The sequence below is a fragment of the Mixophyes fleayi genome, unplaced genomic scaffold (assembly GCF_038048845.1).
Source record: "Mixophyes fleayi isolate aMixFle1 unplaced genomic scaffold, aMixFle1.hap1 Scaffold_292, whole genome shotgun sequence".
In the NCBI taxonomy this organism is placed as follows: Eukaryota; Metazoa; Chordata; class Amphibia; order Anura; family Limnodynastidae; genus Mixophyes; species Mixophyes fleayi.
The window spans coordinates 62,501-70,000 of NW_027446972.1; the positions used below are offsets into that span (position 1 = coordinate 62,501).

General features: G+C 46.7%; 1 non-coding gene and 32 pseudogenes across 1 annotated transcript; all 33 read right to left on the reverse strand.

Moving 5' to 3' along the window:
* The window catches only part of LOC142127869 (5S ribosomal RNA), a 119-nt pseudogene extending 59 nt beyond the window's left edge, over positions 1-60 (reverse strand).
* Positions 61-143: 83 nt separating this feature from the next.
* Positions 144-262, reverse strand: LOC142127682 (5S ribosomal RNA; annotated as a pseudogene).
* An 82-nt stretch (positions 263-344) lies between these two features.
* Positions 345-463, reverse strand: LOC142127638 (5S ribosomal RNA; annotated as a pseudogene).
* Positions 464-546: 83 nt separating this feature from the next.
* LOC142127618 (5S ribosomal RNA) lies at positions 547-665 on the reverse strand (annotated as a pseudogene).
* An 83-nt stretch (positions 666-748) lies between these two features.
* LOC142127799 (5S ribosomal RNA) lies at positions 749-867 on the reverse strand (annotated as a pseudogene).
* Positions 868-951: 84 nt separating this feature from the next.
* LOC142127817 (5S ribosomal RNA) lies at positions 952-1,070 on the reverse strand (annotated as a pseudogene).
* Positions 1,071-1,152: 82 nt separating this feature from the next.
* LOC142127502 (5S ribosomal RNA) lies at positions 1,153-1,271 on the reverse strand (annotated as a pseudogene).
* Positions 1,272-1,352: 81 nt separating this feature from the next.
* Positions 1,353-1,471, reverse strand: LOC142127659 (5S ribosomal RNA; annotated as a pseudogene).
* Positions 1,472-1,554: 83 nt separating this feature from the next.
* On the reverse strand, positions 1,555-1,673 carry LOC142127548 (5S ribosomal RNA; annotated as a pseudogene).
* Positions 1,674-1,756: 83 nt separating this feature from the next.
* Positions 1,757-1,875, reverse strand: LOC142127773 (5S ribosomal RNA; annotated as a pseudogene).
* A 275-nt stretch (positions 1,876-2,150) lies between these two features.
* On the reverse strand, positions 2,151-2,269 carry LOC142127540 (5S ribosomal RNA; annotated as a pseudogene).
* Positions 2,270-2,351: 82 nt separating this feature from the next.
* Positions 2,352-2,470, reverse strand: LOC142127672 (5S ribosomal RNA; annotated as a pseudogene).
* Positions 2,471-2,553: 83 nt separating this feature from the next.
* Positions 2,554-2,672, reverse strand: LOC142127795 (5S ribosomal RNA; annotated as a pseudogene).
* A 75-nt stretch (positions 2,673-2,747) lies between these two features.
* On the reverse strand, positions 2,748-2,866 carry LOC142127703 (5S ribosomal RNA; annotated as a pseudogene).
* Positions 2,867-2,948: 82 nt separating this feature from the next.
* LOC142127677 (5S ribosomal RNA) lies at positions 2,949-3,067 on the reverse strand (annotated as a pseudogene).
* Positions 3,068-3,149: 82 nt separating this feature from the next.
* On the reverse strand, positions 3,150-3,268 carry LOC142127491 (5S ribosomal RNA; annotated as a pseudogene).
* An 83-nt stretch (positions 3,269-3,351) lies between these two features.
* Positions 3,352-3,470, reverse strand: LOC142127479 (5S ribosomal RNA; annotated as a pseudogene).
* Positions 3,471-3,552: 82 nt separating this feature from the next.
* On the reverse strand, positions 3,553-3,671 carry LOC142127455 (5S ribosomal RNA; annotated as a pseudogene).
* An 82-nt stretch (positions 3,672-3,753) lies between these two features.
* Positions 3,754-3,872, reverse strand: LOC142127510 (5S ribosomal RNA; annotated as a pseudogene).
* Positions 3,873-3,955: 83 nt separating this feature from the next.
* LOC142127506 (5S ribosomal RNA) lies at positions 3,956-4,074 on the reverse strand (annotated as a pseudogene).
* An 87-nt stretch (positions 4,075-4,161) lies between these two features.
* LOC142127601 (5S ribosomal RNA) lies at positions 4,162-4,280 on the reverse strand (annotated as a pseudogene).
* An 83-nt stretch (positions 4,281-4,363) lies between these two features.
* Positions 4,364-4,482, reverse strand: LOC142127633 (5S ribosomal RNA; annotated as a pseudogene).
* Positions 4,483-4,565: 83 nt separating this feature from the next.
* Positions 4,566-4,684, reverse strand: LOC142127673 (5S ribosomal RNA; annotated as a pseudogene).
* Positions 4,685-4,767: 83 nt separating this feature from the next.
* On the reverse strand, positions 4,768-4,886 carry LOC142127543 (5S ribosomal RNA; annotated as a pseudogene).
* A 70-nt stretch (positions 4,887-4,956) lies between these two features.
* On the reverse strand, positions 4,957-5,075 carry LOC142127439 (5S ribosomal RNA; annotated as a pseudogene).
* Positions 5,076-5,157: 82 nt separating this feature from the next.
* LOC142127693 (5S ribosomal RNA) lies at positions 5,158-5,276 on the reverse strand. The gene has a single exon (XR_012685401.1). It is a non-coding gene; the product is annotated as a 5S ribosomal RNA (ribosomal RNA).
* Positions 5,277-5,763: 487 nt separating this feature from the next.
* Positions 5,764-5,882, reverse strand: LOC142127722 (5S ribosomal RNA; annotated as a pseudogene).
* A 273-nt stretch (positions 5,883-6,155) lies between these two features.
* On the reverse strand, positions 6,156-6,274 carry LOC142127759 (5S ribosomal RNA; annotated as a pseudogene).
* Positions 6,275-6,560: 286 nt separating this feature from the next.
* On the reverse strand, positions 6,561-6,679 carry LOC142127737 (5S ribosomal RNA; annotated as a pseudogene).
* Positions 6,680-6,760: 81 nt separating this feature from the next.
* On the reverse strand, positions 6,761-6,879 carry LOC142127604 (5S ribosomal RNA; annotated as a pseudogene).
* Positions 6,880-6,954: 75 nt separating this feature from the next.
* LOC142127499 (5S ribosomal RNA) lies at positions 6,955-7,073 on the reverse strand (annotated as a pseudogene).
* Positions 7,074-7,156: 83 nt separating this feature from the next.
* Positions 7,157-7,275, reverse strand: LOC142127679 (5S ribosomal RNA; annotated as a pseudogene).
* Positions 7,276-7,358: 83 nt separating this feature from the next.
* Positions 7,359-7,477, reverse strand: LOC142127562 (5S ribosomal RNA; annotated as a pseudogene).
* Between the last annotated feature and the right edge of the window lie 23 nt (positions 7,478-7,500).

A 7,500-nucleotide genomic window follows, 5' to 3' on the forward strand; every position in this document is an offset into this window, starting at 1 on the left:
CCTGCTTAGCATCCAAGATCAGTCAAGATTGGGCTTGTTCAGGGTGGTGTGGCTGTAGGTATTTGTTGCCTACTGACCTACATCTCTCATACATCTCAAAACCAGCATTGAAGGAAGCAAGAACAAGAGAGAGAAAAAAAAAAGGCCTATGGCACCTGGTATTCCCAGGTGGTCTCCCATCCAAGTACTAACCAGGCCTGGCCCTGCTTAGCTTCCAAGATCAGTCAAGATTGGGCTTGTTCAGGGTGGTGTGGCTGTAGGTATTTGTTGCCTACTGACCTACATCTCTCATACATCTCAAAACCAGCATTGAAGGAAGCAAGAACAAGAGAGAGAAAAAAAAAGGCCTACGGCACCTGGTATTCCCAGGTGGTCTCCCATCCAAGAACTAACCAGGCCCAGCCCTGCTTAGCTTCCCAGATCAGATGAGATTGTTCTTGTTCAGGGTGGTGTGGCTGTAGGTATTGGTTACCTACTGACCTACATCTCTTATACATCTCAAAACCAGCATTGAAGGAAGCAAGAACAAGAGAGAGAAAAAAAAAAGGCTTACAACACCTGGAATTCCCAGGTGGTCTCCCATCCAAGTACTAACCAGGCCCAGCACTGCTTAGCTTCCAAGATCAGTTAAGATTGGGCTTGCTCAGGGTGGTGTGGCTGTAGGTAATGGTTGCCTCCTGACTTACATCTCTTATACATCTCAAAACCAGCATTGAAGGAAGCAAGAACAAGAGAGAGAAAAAAAAAAGGCCTATGGCACCTAGTATTCCCAGGTGGTCTCCCATCCAAGTACTAACCAGGCCCGGCCCTGCTTAGCTTCCAAGATCAGATGAGATTAGCCTTGCTGAGGGTGGTGCGGCTGTAGGTATTGGTTGCCTACTGACCTACATCTCTTATACATCTCAAAATCAGCATTGAAGGAAGCAAGAACAAGAGAGAGAAAAAAAAAAAGGCTAACAGCTCCTGGAATTCCCAAGTGGTCTCCCATCCAAGTACTAACCAGGGCCGGCCCTGCTTAGCTTCCAAGATCTGACGAAATTGTTCTTGTTCAGGGTGGTGTGGCTGTAGGTATTGGTTGTCTTCTGACCTACATCTCTTATACATCTCAAAACCAGCATTGAAGGAAGCAAGAACAAGAGAGAGAAAAAAAAATGCCTACAGCACCTGGTATTCCCAGGTGGTCTCCCATCCAAGTACTAACCAGGCCTGGCCCTGCTTAGCTTCCAAGATCAGACAAGATTGGGCTTGTTCATGGTGGTGTGGCTGTAGGTATTGGTTGCCTCCTGACCTACATCTCTTATACATCTCAAAACCAGCATTGAAGGAAGCAAGAGCAAGAGAGAGAAAAAAAATGCCTACAGCACCTGGTATTCCCAGGTGGTCTCCCATCCAAGTACTAACCAGGCCTGGCCCTTCTTAGCTTCCAAGAGCAGATGATATTGGGCTTGTTCAGGGTGGTGTGGCTGTAGGTATTGGTTGCCTACTGACCTACATCTCTTATTCATCTTAAAACCAGCATTGAAGGAAGCAAGAACAAGAGAGAGAAAAAAAAAAGGCCTACGGCACCTGGTATTCCCAGGTGGTCTCCCATCCAAGTACTAACCAGGCCCAGCCCTGCTTAGCTTCCAAGATCAGACAAGATTGTTCTTGTTCAGGGTGGTGTGGCTGTAGGTATTGGTTGCCTACTGACCTACATCTCTTATACATCTCAAAACCAGCATTGAAGGAAGCAAGAACAAGAGAGAGAAAAAAAAAAGGCTTACAACACCTGGAATTCCCAGGTGGTCTCCCATCCAAGTACTAATCAGGCCCAGCACTGCTTAGCTTGCAAGATCAGTTAAGATTGGGCTTGCTCAGGGTGGTGTGGCTGTAGGTACTGGTTGCTTCCTGACTTACATCTCTTATACATCTCAAAACCAGCATTGAAGGAAGCAAGAACAAGAGAGAGAAAAAAAAAAGGCCTATGGCACCTAGTATTCCCAGGTGGTCTCCCATCCAATTACTAACCAGGCCTGACGCTGCTTAGTTTCCAAGATCAGACCAGATTAGGCTTGTTCAGGGTGGTGTGGCTGTAGTTATTTGTTGCCTACTGACCTACATCTCAAAACCAGCATTGAAGGAAGCAAGAACAAGAGAGAGAAAAAAAAAAAGGCCTATGGCACCTGGTATTCCCAGGTGGTCTCCCATCGAAGTACTAACCAGGCCCAGCCCTGCTTAGCTTCCAAGATCAGATGAGATTGTTCTTGTTCAGGGTGGTGTGGCTGTAGGTATTGGTTGCCTACTGACCTACATCTCTTATACATCTCAAAACCAGCATTGAAGGAAGCAAGAACAAGAGAGAGAAAAAAAAAGGCTTACAACACCTGGAATTCCCAGGTGGTCTCCCATCCAAGTACTTACCAGGCCCAGCACTGCTTAGCTTCCAAGATCAGTTAAGATTGGGCTTGCTCAGGGTGGTGTGGCTGTAGGTATTGGTTGCCTCCTGACCTACATCTCTTATACATCTCAAAACCAGCATTGAAGGAAGCAAGAACAAGAGAGAGAAAAAAAAAAGGCCTATGGCACCTGGTATTCCCAGGTGGGCTCCCATCCAATTACTAACCAGGCCTGACCCTGCTTAGTTTCCAAGATCAGACGAGATTAGGCTTGTTCAGGGTGGTGTGGCTGTAGTTATTTGTTGCCTACTGACCTACATCTCAAAACCAGCATTGAAGGAAGCAAGAACAAGAGAGAGAAAAAAAAAAAAAGGCCAACAGCTCCTGGAATTCCCAAGTGGTCTCCCATCCAAGTACTAACCAGGCCTGGCACTGTTTAGCTTCCAAGATCAGATGAGATTGGTCTTGTTCAGGGTGGTGTGGCTGTAGGTATTGGTTCCCTTCTGACCTACATCTCTTATACATCTCAAAACCAGCATTGAAGGAAGCAAGAACAAGAGGGAGAAAAAAAAAGGCCTAAAGCACCTGGTATTCCCAGGTGGTCTCCCATCCAAGTACTAACCAGGCCCAGCCCTGCTTAGCTTCCAAGATCAGACGAAATTGTTCTTGTTCAGGGTGGTGTGGCTGTATGTATTGATTGCCTACTGACCTACATCTCTTATACATCTCAAAACCAGCATTGAAGGAAGCAAGAACAATAGAGAGAAAAAAAAAGGCCTACGGCACCTGGTATTCCCAGGTGGTCTCCCATCCAAGTACTAACCAGGCCCGGCCCTGCTTAGCTTCCAAGATCAGGCAAGATTGGGCTTGTTCAGGGTGGTGTGGCTATAGGTATTGGTTACCTACTGACCTACATCTCTCATACATCTCAAAACCAGCATTGAAGGAAGCAAGAACAAGAGAGAGAGAAAAAAAAGGCCTACAGCACCTGGTATTCCCAGGTGGTCTCCCATCCAAGTACTAACCAGGCCTGGCTCTGCTTAGCTTCCAAGATCAGGCGAGATTGGGCTTGTTCAGGGTGGTGTGGCTGTAGGTATTGCTTGCCTACTGACCTACATCTCTTATACATCTCAAAACCAGCATTGAAGGAAGCAAGAACAAGAGAGAGAAAAAAAAAGGCCTACGGCACCTGGTATTCCCAGGTGGTCTCCCATCCAACTACTAACCAGGCCCGGCCCTGCTTAGCTTCCAAGATCAGGCGAGATTGGGCTTGTTCAGGGTGGTGTGGCTGTAGGTATTGGTTATCTACTGACCTACATCTCTTATTCATCTCAAAACCAGCATTGAAGGAAGCAAGAACAAGAGAGAGAAAAAAAAATGCCTATTGCACCTGGTATTCCCAGGTAGTCTCCCATCCAAGTACTAACCAGGCCCGGCCCTGCTTAGCTTCCAAGATCAGATGAGATTAGGCTTGTTCAGGGTGGTGTGGCTGTAGGTGTTGGTTGCTTACAGACCTACATCTCTCATACATCTCAAAACCAGCATTGAAGGAAGCAAGAACAAGAGAGAGAAAAAAAAAAGGCCAACAGCTCCTGGAATTCCCAAGTGGTCTCCCATCCAAGTACTAACCAGGCCCGGCCCTGCTTAGCTTTCAAGATCAGACGAGATTAGGCTTGTTCAGGGTGGTGTGGCCGTGGGTTTTGGTTGTCTACTGACCTACATCTCTTATACATCTCAAAACCAGCATTGAAGGAAGCAAGAACAAGAGAGAGAGAGAGAAAAAAAAGGCCTAAAGAACCTGGTATTCCCAGGTGGTCTCCCATCCAAGTACTAACCAGGCCCGGCCCTGCTTAGCTTCCAAGATTAGACGAGATTGGGCTTGTTCAGGGTGGCGTCTCTGTAGGTATTTGTTGCCTCCTTACCTACATCTCTTATACATCTCAAAACCAGCATTGAAGGAAGCAAGAACAAGAGAGAGAAAAAAAAAAGGCCTACGGAACCTGGTATTCCCAGGTGGTCTCCCATCAAAGTACTAACCAGGCCCGGCCCTGCTTAGTTTCCAAGATCAGACGAGATTGTTCTTGTTCAGGGTGGTGTGGCTGTAGGTATTGGTTGCCTACTGACCTACATCTCTTATACATCTCAAAACCAGCATTGAAGGAAGCAAGAACAAGAGAGAGAAAAAAAAAAGGCTTACAACACCTGGAATTCCCAGGTGGTCTCCCATCCAAGTACTTACCAGGCCCAGCACTGCTTAGCTTCCAAGATCAGTTAAGATTGGGCTTGCTCAGGGTGGTGTGGCTGTAGGTATTGGTTGCCTCCTGACCTACATCTCTTATACATCTCAAAACCAGCATTGAAGGAAGCAAGAACAAGAGAGAGAAAAAAAAAAGGCCTATGGCACCTGGTATTCCCAGGTGGTCTCCCATCCAATTACTAACCAGGCCCGACCCTGCTTAGTTTCCAAGATCAGACGAGATTAGGCTTGTTCAGGGTGGTGTGGCTGTAGGTATTTGTTGCCTACTGACCTACATCTCAAAACCAGCATTGAAGGAACCAAGGACAAGCGAGAGAAAACAAAGGCATACGGCACCTGGTATTCCCAGGTGGTCTCCCATCCAAGTACTAACCAGGCCCGACCCTGCTTAGCTTCCAAGATCAGGCGAGATTGGGCTTGTTCAGGGTGGTGTGGCTGTAGGTATTGGTTATCGACTGACCTACATCTCTTATTCATCTTAAAACCAGCATTGAAGGAAGCAAGAACAAGAGAGAGAAAAAAAAATGCCTACGGCACCTGGTATTCCCAGGTGGTCTCCCATCCAAGTACTAACCAGGCCCGGCCCTGCTTAACTTCCAAGATCAGACGAGATTGGGCTTGTCCAGGGCAGTGTGGCTGTAGGTGTTGGTTGTTTACAGACCTACATCTCTTATACATCTCAAAACCAGCATTGAAGGAAGCAAGAACAAGAGAGAGAAAAAAAAAAAGCTTACAACACCTGGAATTCAGAGGTGGTCTCCCATCCAAGTACTTACTAGGCCCAGCACTGCTTAGCTTCCACAATCAGTTAAGATTGCGCTTGCTCAGGGTGATGTGGCTGTAGGTATTGGTAGCCTCCTGACCTACATCTCTTATACATCTCAAAACCAGCATTGAAGGAAGCAAGAACAAGAGAGAGAAAAAAAAAAGGCCAACAGCTCCTGGAATTCCCAAGTGGTCTCCCATCCAAGTACTTACTAGGCCCAGCACTGCTTAGCTTCCACGATCAGTTAAGATTGGGCTTGCTCAGGGTGATGTGGCTGTAGGTGTTGGTAGCCTCCTGACCTACATCTCTTATACATCTCAAAACCAGCATTGAAGGAAGCAAGAACAAGAGAGAGAAAAAAAAAAAGCTTACAACACCTGGAATTCCGAGGTGGTCTCCCATCCAAGTACTAACCAGGCCCGGCCCTACTTAGCTTCGAAGATCAGACGAGTTTGGGCTTGTTCAGGGAGGTGTGGCTGTATGTATTGGATGCCTACTTACCTACATCTCTTATACATCTCAAAACTAGCATTGAAGGAAGCAAGAACAAGAGAGAGAAAAAAAAAGGCCTACAGCAACTGGTATTTCCAGGTGGTCTCCCATCGAAATATTAACCAGGCCTGACCCTGCTTAGCTTCCAAGATCAGACAACATTGGACTTGCTCAGTGTGGTGTGGCTGTACGTTTTTGTTGCCTACTGACCTACATCTCAAAACCAGCATTGAAGGAAGCAAGAACAAGAGAGAGAAAAAAAAAAGACCTACAGCTCCTGGAATTCCCAGGTTGCCTCACATCCAAGTACTAACCAGGCCCGGCCCTGTTTAGCTTACAAGATCAGACGAGATTGGGCTTGTTCAGGGTGGTGTGGCTGTAGATATTTGGTTGCCTACTGACCTACATCTCTTATACATCTCAAAACCAGCATTGAAGGCAGCAAGAACAAGAGAGAGAAAAAAAAAAGGCCCATGGCACCGGGTATTCGCAGGTGGTCTCCCATCCAAGTACTAACCAGGCCTGGCCCTGCTTAGCTTCCAAGATCAGTTTAGATTAGCCTTGCTGAGGGTGGTGTGGCTGTAGGTAATGGTTGCCTACTGACCTACATCTCTTATACATCTCAAAATCAGCATTGAAGGAAGAAGAACAAGAGAGAGAAAAAAAAAAAGGCCAACAGCTCCTGGAATTCCCAAGTGGTCTCCCATCCAAGTACTAACCAGGCCCGGCCCTGCTTAGCTTCCAAGATCTGACAAAATTGTTCTTGTTCAGGGTGGTGTGGCTGTAGGTATTGGTTGTCTACTGACCTACATCTCTTATACATCTCAAAACCAGCATTGAAGGAAGCAAGAACAAGAGAGAGAAAAAAAAAGCCTACAGCACCTGGTATTCCCAGGTGGTCTCCAATCCAAGTACTAACCAGGCCTGGCCCTGCTTAGCTTCCAAGATCAGATGAGATTGGGCTTGTTTAGGGTGGTGTGGCTGTAGCTATTGGTTGCCTCCTGACCTACATCTCTTATACATCTCAAAACCAGCATTGAAGGAAGCAAGAGCAAGAAAAAAAATGCCTACAGCACCTGGTATTCCCAGTTGGTCTCCCATCCAAGTACTAACCAGGCCTGGCCCTGCTTAGCTTCCAAGATCAGATGATATTGGGCTTGTTCAGGGTGGTGTGGCTGTAGGTATTGGTTGCCTACTGACCTACATCTCTTATTCATCTTAAAACCAGCATTGAAGGAAGCAAGAACAAGAGAGAGAAAAAAAAAAGGCCTATGGCACCTGGTATTCCCAGGTGGTCTCCCATCCAAGAACTAACCAGGCCCAGCCCTGCTTAGCTTCCAAGATCAGACGAGATTGTTCTTGTTCAGGGTGGTGTGGCTGTAGGTATAGGTTGCCTACTGACCTACATCTCTTATACATCTCAAAACCAGCATTGAAGGAAGCAAGAACAAGAGAGAGAAAAAAAATAGGCTTACAACACCTGGAATTCCCAGGTGGTCTCCCATCCAAGTACTAACCAGGCCCAGCACTGCTTAGCTTCCAAGATCAGTTAAGATTGGGCTTGTTCAGGGTGGTGTGGCTGTAGGTACTGGTTGCCTCCTGACTTACAT